Here is an 8437-nt window from a genome sequence, read left to right as displayed (position 1 = left end):
CTCTCCATGTGAAACAAAGCCTCTGTGATGTGCTTACAGCAAAGGTACATTATTAAAGCCCATGTAAGTGGTAGTTGGGGAAGAGTGTAAACAGGTTTTGACACTGATTTCCAACAGATTAACATGCAGGAATAAAAAGGGAAGGGAGAGAGGGAGGAAGGAGAGCCAGGCTGATGTGACAGCCGTAACTGAGCCATAATTGCCTGGAAAATCAGAAGGGAGTTGAGTTTCAAGATGAATGTCATGAATATTACCAAAGCATTAAAAAAATATCCAGCTGCTGGCCTTGTCTGCAGCCTGGCGGTGCTCAGGTGCACCTGGGCCCCATGGGGTGGCTCTCAGGTGGATGTTCCATGGAACATCCAGAACTTGGGAGACTTGAGGGAAGCTCAGGAGGATGGGATTGTTCAACATGAGAAAAAGGATCCCTGTGTCAAGTAGCACTGGACTCTTATTCATGTATAATTCTTATCTCTGTTGTGACCGTGCTCACAGGGGTCTGAGGATGAGGGAGGAGATGAGGATCTGACTCCATGTTTCAGAAGGCTTGATTTGTTATTTTATGATATATATTACATTAAAGCTATACTAAAAGAATAGAAGAAAAGGTTTCATCAGAAGGTTAGCTAAGAATAGAAAAAGAAGGAATGATAACAAAGGCTTGTGTCTTGGGCTCTGTGTCCAAGCCAGCTGGGCTGTGATTGGCCATTAATTAAAAATAACCACATGAGACCAATCCCAGATGCACCTGTTGCATTCCACAGCAGCAGATAATAATTGTTTATATTTGTTCCTGAGGCCTCTCAGCTTCTCAGGAGGAAAAATCCTAAGGAAATGATTTTTCATGAAAGATCTCTATGGGATTATTTTACTTGGTGCCTGCCCCTGGATCCCTGGCAGTGCCCAAGGCCAGGCTGGACAGGTCTTGGAGCAGCCTGGGACAGTGGAAGGTGTCCCTGCCATGGCAGGGGTGGCACTGGGATGGTTTTGCCCTTCCAACCCAAACCAGTCTGTGATTCTGTGGCAGCAAATGAATTATCACTGAATTTATCCACATGGATACCACAGAGCAGCAAATCATTATTAAAGAGGCCCCTGACTGCAGGCAGCACAGTGCCTGTGTGTAAAAATAAAAATGAAGCCTGCTCAGGTTAGCCAAACAAAGGTACCAGATGAGGGCTGGGTCTGTGGCACAAGCCAAGCCCTGCTGGAGCTCAGCCTCCAGCAAGACAGAGAGACAACCTGAGAATGCCTGGTAAAGAACAACCCCAGTTAGGCACAGCTAATTGCTGAGCATTCCTCAGATCTAAAAATAATGCAGAGAGGAAGATGCCAGAGAGACAAACCACACTGAGCTGCACAGAAGGCACAGCAAAGGAACCTGCAGCAGGCATCAAACATTCCTACAAGGCTGGATCAGCTGGGTGGCTCTGCAGGAGAGGAAAGGCTGGGATCCTTTGTTCTTGCAGCCTTCTTTCCCTCTTCTCTCCCTTTATCATCTGTAATTCTAAACCAACACAAGGAGGAAAGGATTCTTCACCCTCTTTGCCTTCTGGCCACAGCACAGGGATCAGTTCTCTGTCACACTGAGGCACATGTCAGGACAGGGATGTTTCAGAAGGGAAAGCTCCTCTCTGATAAGGATGCCTTGGATCAGCTCTTTTGTGCCATCTTTTGTCTCCCTGCAGGGGCTCTGCTGAAGGTGCAGAGAACAGGAAACCCTGCTTTGCTCAGGCAGGATTTAACTGGTGTGAAACCCAGCCAGGACCTTTCTCCTGGTGCTGTTTGAGCTCTGAGTCCCACAAGCACCGAATTTCAGAATCAGAAATTCCTGATCAGCCCCTTTGCAATGTCCTTTTTGTCCCCTGGGCTGAGCTGAGCCAGGGTGGCACAGCCTGAGCCCTGGCACATTCCCATCCCTCCCAGGACACTTGGGATGTGCCCTGTGCCCTTCCCAAGGGATTGTGAGCAGGCAGAGCAGAACCCTTGTGACCGTGTTCACAGGGGTTTTCAGATGGGGAAGGGACGAGGATCTGACTCCATGGTTCAGAAGGTTTGATTTATTATTTCATGATATATATTACATTAAAGCTATACTAAAAGAAGAGAAGAAAAGGTTTCATCAGAAGGCTGGCTAAGAATAGAATAGGAAGGAATGATAACAAAGGTTTGTGTCTCAGACAGAGAGTCTGAGCCAGCTGGGCTGTGATTGGCCATTAATTAGAAACAGCCACATGAGCCCAATCCCAGATGCCCCTGTTGCATTCCACAGCAGCAGATAACCATTGGTTACAGTTTGTTCCTGAGGCCTCTCAGCTTCTCAGGAGGAAAAATCCTAAGGAAAGGATTTTCCATAAAAGTTGTCTGTGACACACCCTGAGGAGAGTTTTGGCAGATAATGGCTCTGAGGGAGGAGCCCTGGGGGTGGCACTCAGTGACTCCTTTTCCTCGGGGAAGAACAAGTGCAAATCAACCCCAGCCCCCATTCCACAGTTAAACAGCCAGCCTTGGAGGAGATGCTTCCCCAGAGAGCCCGGGACCATCACATCCCTGCACAGCTCCTCTCTGAGAGGATCAGTGGTGCCAGCCCCTGACAGGAAGGGATGGGAGAGGAGTTTCCTTCAGTGCCTCAACACAGAGGTTTGATGATCCTGCACTTCCCTCTCTTGGGGTGTCTGAGCTTCCACAATGCTGTTTGATCATCAGGTCCAGGCTTCTTCCCACATCTCAGCAGGGGCTGGTGTGTTGGCATGACAGATTCCCCAATTGCTGCAGATAAACTGGGGTTGTGCACAGTAACCATCAATGGAACCATTCCCCTTTGGAGTTTCCACCCCTGTTTCCAATCCAGCAGGATGCTGCCATATCTCTGATATCAGAGTCGTGGAATTATAGAATGGTTTGGGCCAGAAAGGGCCTCAAAGTTTGTCACCCTGGCTTTTTAAGATTTTCTAAGCCTTCTGATGTTTACATTCTTGTAAGGAACTTTCTCACAGACTTTCTGTAAATAACTCATTGTTTGGCATTCCTTTATGAAGGAGGAGAAATTTGATGGGCTGTTGGTTTGTCCAGTGTCATTGGAGAGGTGGCACTGTCACCCTCCAATCCACTGTCACTCTTGGAAATCTATAAATGTTGGAGTCAGAAAATAAACTTCCCTTTTTGCTTCACCTTGAGAACAGCAGTGTGTGCTTGTGTTCTTTCGTGTCCTATAGCAACAAAAGTTCATCTTCCAACCCCATATCATCCACATTTCCACTGTCCCAGGCTGCTCCAAGCCCTTTCCCCTGGCCTTGGGTGCTTGCAGGGATGCAGGGCAGCCCCAGCTGCTCTGGGCAGTGTGTGCCAGCTGCTCTGTGCCCTGCAGATCAGATAAAATCCTGCTCTCCTCTGCCAGGAGCATCCTCAGAGCCCAGCCCCACCAGGTTCAAGGAGCAGGGCAGGAATTTACAGGGGCAGCTCCTGCAGCTCCTGATCCTCTCAGGAAGCTTCCCCTGGCACTGACTCCCTGCCCTGGGCTACCACTGCAATTCCTCTGCCTCCTGATGAGCAGCTGCTCTAAATCTGTTTCCAGATGCAGCACAAAAGGGCTTTACTAATGGTGCAACCCCTCTGTTTGTCCTGAGCAGTGCTGTCCATCCTCCCTCACCCCTGGCAATCATTCCCAGGGCTGGAGCTCCCACTTGGGGCCTTAGAGCCTCTCCCTTGGTGCTGCTGCCTCCTCCTCAGTGAGTTTGATGCTCCATATATCACATTTCTATGGCTGCACTGGGGCTCACTCTCCTGGTTCAGCACCGAGGTGCTTTTCTGTTTTCCACACTCATATTGGTGTGCTTGAATTATTCACTCCTGTTTCTCAGAAGCAGGCATTAAGAATGTAATCTTCTGTTCATAAATCCATTGGAAGACTCTTAATAATGTAAGCCTTAGTGGAACCTCCCAGCCCTGCAAAGGGAGGAGAGAGCTTTTCCTCAGGGCTTCCAATGGTTCCCTCACCTCCCCTGTGGCAGAGAAAAATCCCTTCCCTAGAGAGAAAACAACTCTGAGCTTTTGAAAGATTTCAAATATTCTCCTCTTCTTCCTTGTAATGAATGATCAGCCCCTCTGTCACTGCAGGAAGGTCCATGAAACTTGCAGAATACACAAAAACCAAATTCAGGACCATTCATGCTCATCAGTTAACACTAATGCATGGCCTGGTCCCCATGCAAAGAGGTTTTTCTTCACCAGAGACATTCAGGAACTCTTTGGACAGAACAGGGGTTAATTTTGAAGAGATAAGTGTTTACAAAACTACTTATTTTTGCAACAGCAACAACCAAAATTTTATAAACTACTAGAATTCCAGCAAATTAAAATAAATAGTATATAAATTAAAATAAATTAATTCTATAAATTAAAATAAATGGCAACATTTCAGGTGGTATCTCTCCACCATCAGGCAGCAGAAGACATTAATGCTGTGCTCTAATTTGGGCTGATACAGCAGCTCCACAACTCCTCCTTTACATGCAGTCCCACAAGTGATGGTGATTTCCCACAAGTGAAGGAATTGCAGTGTCCTTTGCAAGTTTGGGAGGTGTGGAGATGTAGATCAGTAAAATAAACCTTAGGAACCCTGGAATGTCTCATGGACCCCGTGGTCCAGCACTTTGAACCCTCTACAAGGTGTTTACACTGATCTGAATTCTTATGGCCTCATCAGATTTCTAAAAGCTCTCCTGTGTTTATATAAATATCATAAATACATTTGGGCCTGAGCTGTTTGGGTTTGTTTTCTCCCCCAGGACAGATCCAATTCAGGATATTATTCTCAGATAATGACTCAAACGGAAATATTCTTGTTCCTCCACTGTAACATGACTTCCATAATAACTTGATCCCTTTTAGAAATTATGTATGCACAATCTGTGCCTTGGTGACTGCTGTGTAAAGCTAAAGCTCCAGAAGTGACAGTTAATAACTTATCTGTCCAATGTACCCAACTGTCCTCAGGAAAAAAATAATTGTTTCAATTAAAAAAAAAAAAGAAAAAAAAGAGTCAGCTTTGTTTTATTCTTCTAACAGCCATGAAAGTATTTGTCTTTATCTTTATTATTGGCAGGCTACTATTCTTCAAATACAAACGTACCCTATCATTACTGGAATAAACTTTATCTGTTATTCATAAGCTGCAGAGAGATGTTTTCCCTCACTCTTTTTTTTTTTTTTGCCACTCTCTGCTGTTTTTAATGGATTTCTATAGAAATCTTTCAAATAGAAATTTGTATGACTTTCTCCTTCGTCGGCACAAATATATTTTCTGTGCTGAAATTAATCCAGTTCTATTTTTGGCCTTCCTTATCTGTACATTAACAATAGGCTGTGTCTTGCTCAGAATTGTCTCTGTGGCTCCCATTCTGGTGGAACTCTTAAAGCCTCTCCTGTTCTCATTACTGGGAAGAGCAGTTCCTGTTTGGAAGGGGTTTTCATGAGCTCCCAGTGGCTTCCATGCAGCCCCAGCCCCATGGGCAGTGTGTGCAGAGACCACACCAAGCCCACGCCAGTGGGAGCCTCTGCTGTGGCAGGGGCAGCTCTGCATGTGCTTGTGGCAGCTGAGAGCACTAAAGTTCCTGAATTTGGCCACTGCAGTTCCTGAATTTGGGAGCAATAATAGAACAGATGTTGCACAAAGTTTCCTCTGGGCAGCTGTTCCCAAAGTTCTCCCGTTCCTCGGTGCCATCGCGGTGCTGCTGGCAGCTGGGCTGACACCAAAGGATCAAAGCTCACACTCTTGGGTTTCCACCTTCCACGTGTCCCAGAGGAAGGAGACATTTCTCACTCCTTTCCCTGGAATAAGTCCTGACAACCATGATTTCAGGCAAGATGTTGGATAAGACAGGCCAGGGTTTGATTTGATAACTCTTGTCTCGTGACATTAACTCCTGAGTGCCTCAAGTTGATTTTCTCTGGATACTCAGAATTTTATCTGGCTTGGAGAGCCTGTCTCCCTCCACAGGCTCCCCTGGCAGGGAGAGCTGTCACTTTTTCCCAGATCACCTCTCATGGAGGATCATGCAGAGGTTCCTTGGAATCTGTGGGGGGCTGATTGAAGCTAGAGAGGCTTTATTATAAAATCACAGAATCCTGGCATGGTTTGGGTGGGAAGAGACCCTAAAGGTTGTCCCATTCCACCCCTGCCATGGCAGGGACACCTCCCTCTATTCCAGGGTGCTTCAGCCTGCCTTGGGCACTGCCAGGGATGCAGGGGCAGCCCCAGCTGCTCTGGGCACCTGTGCCAGGGCTGCCCACCCTGCCAGGGAACAATTCCTGCCCAACATCCCATCCAAACCTACTCCCAGTCTTGAAGCTTCAAGCGCAGATTCCTTCCCCCAAAACCAAAGTTTTCAGTGGAATATTTACAACAGAGAACACCTGGGAGTGCTTGGGAATCCTGGGTACCTTTGGAAGAGGATTCAGCCCCACAGCTGATTTGAGCTGGTTGAGGATCCTCCATCCAAAATCCATCATGGTCTTTAGGAAGATCCTGCCTGAACACAACCAAAATTATTGTTATAAAGTCCTAGCTAAGGGATCTGAGGGAATGCTGGAGTTATCAGCACCAAGTGCCATCTTTTGAAGGACTCCAAAAGGGAACAGAGAGGGCATTTTATTCCATGTTTATCAGGTGATGGATGATTAATAGGTCTGAGCACACAATGAATGTGTATCTCCCTTCACATGCTAATCACATGGCATTTATAAATGTCACCACCTTATCGTGGAGACACACTCGGAATTCTGGGGGCTTTCAAACTATTTATTCTTACCATTTTTAATGTGGGCATTATTAAGGTTGTGTCATCGGAAACGTCCCTTTGGCCATGCTGGAGGAATATGGGGAGATTTTATTTGGATTTCGGAGGTAATTGAATTATTACATTTTAAAGCTACTCTCAAAAAAAAAATTCACTGCAGATAATGAAGCTTATCTTGTGTTTCTTTAACTGCTAAAATGTAGCAGTGCCTGTCACCTTGGAATTTTAATAACCAAAAAAATAATTTACAATTATTAGACTGAGAAGCTTCAGGGTTCTCCCATTCTGCTTTTTCTTTGCTTTGCAACCTAAGGCCTTAATTTAGAGTTATAAATTACTCTTTTACCATTGGAGAATTGCATAATTTTCATTTTAAAAAATCCAAATTCCACAATTTGGTCATAAAAAATGTGCATTATTATCAACTTTTATTAGGAAGTTTGAGCCTTAAGGAAATTTTATAAAGGTTCAGGGAGAGTTTGGGTACAGAAAATCCAACGAAAAACATGGAAAGATTCTGGACTCAGTCTCTACTTAAGCTGAGGTTTTTAAACTTTGAAAGACTCTCCCAGCTATGATGTTTAGGTCCTTTGCTGTGCTCCTTGATTCAGACAGAGCTGCTGTTGTCTTCCAGAGATTTATAGACCAGAAGAATTTGGAATTAAACCAAAGGAATTCAGACTCCATTAGGAATCTGTGCCTTGAAAGCTGTTTTTTGTGCTTGGACAGTGAAGTTGTTGAAGCCACTCCTGAAGGCACAGAGTTTGTAGGTTTAGATCTTTGGTTCTCAACCATTTGTCAGGGCTAAATATCCATATTTTCAAAATATCCCATTGAAATGGGCAATAGCTGGAATCTGTGGCCAAGGACTGAGGAGCAAACATGGAATGTGGGTCTCTGAAAGAGCCACTGAGTTATGCTGGCACAACACAGAGGGTTTGCTTCAGTTTCTTCCCTGCTCCCAGCCAGGACATCAGCCTCCAGGGCCATTTATCCAGCACCTTTCCACTCCAACCTTGTGGAAAGGATTTATTTCCCTACAAATCCGCACCTGTGGTGTCACAGAGCTGTGGACTCAGGAATATTTACAGATCCCACCCACGAATAATTCTCAACCACTTGCTGATTACACTTTTCTTACTGCATCACATTAAAAATTATCAATTTGACGCATTGTTCTATAATGAAACTCATACAATGCAAGGCTGGTGATGATAAAAAAGGGCAGATTTATCCAAAATTCCTTGTGAGCTGCATTGCTCCCTGAGATATCAGCGAGACACAAGCAGGACTTGGACAAAACCTCAGAGGACTTTACAAATAGCCATCACCATGTAAAGGGAGCCTTGGTATTTTAATTAAAGGTCAGACAAAACCCCAGGGTAAAGCTTGGGGATGTTTTGCAGCACTCATTTGAAGCAGAATCGCTTACCAAACTCTCACTGTATCAGTAAAACCGTGCCCAAACCTTTCCTGAGATTTACACAAACTGCAGCCTAAACACAGGAGCCTCTGCCAAGTTCAGGCTGCGAGTTCAGCACCCATAAATCACAGCCTGTGCCTGCTCCACCTCTACTCCTGGTTGTAGCAGTGCTGCAGGGCTGTGCGGGGCTGTGTTTACTCCTCTGTGCAGGCACACA

Source organism: Agelaius tricolor, unplaced genomic scaffold (assembly GCF_023055355.1).
Source record: "Agelaius tricolor isolate 1412-34295 unplaced genomic scaffold, bAgeTri1.0.p SCAF_14, whole genome shotgun sequence".
Taxonomy (NCBI): domain Eukaryota; kingdom Metazoa; phylum Chordata; class Aves; order Passeriformes; family Icteridae; genus Agelaius; species Agelaius tricolor.
Note: the sequence above shows the minus strand (reverse complement) of the source record.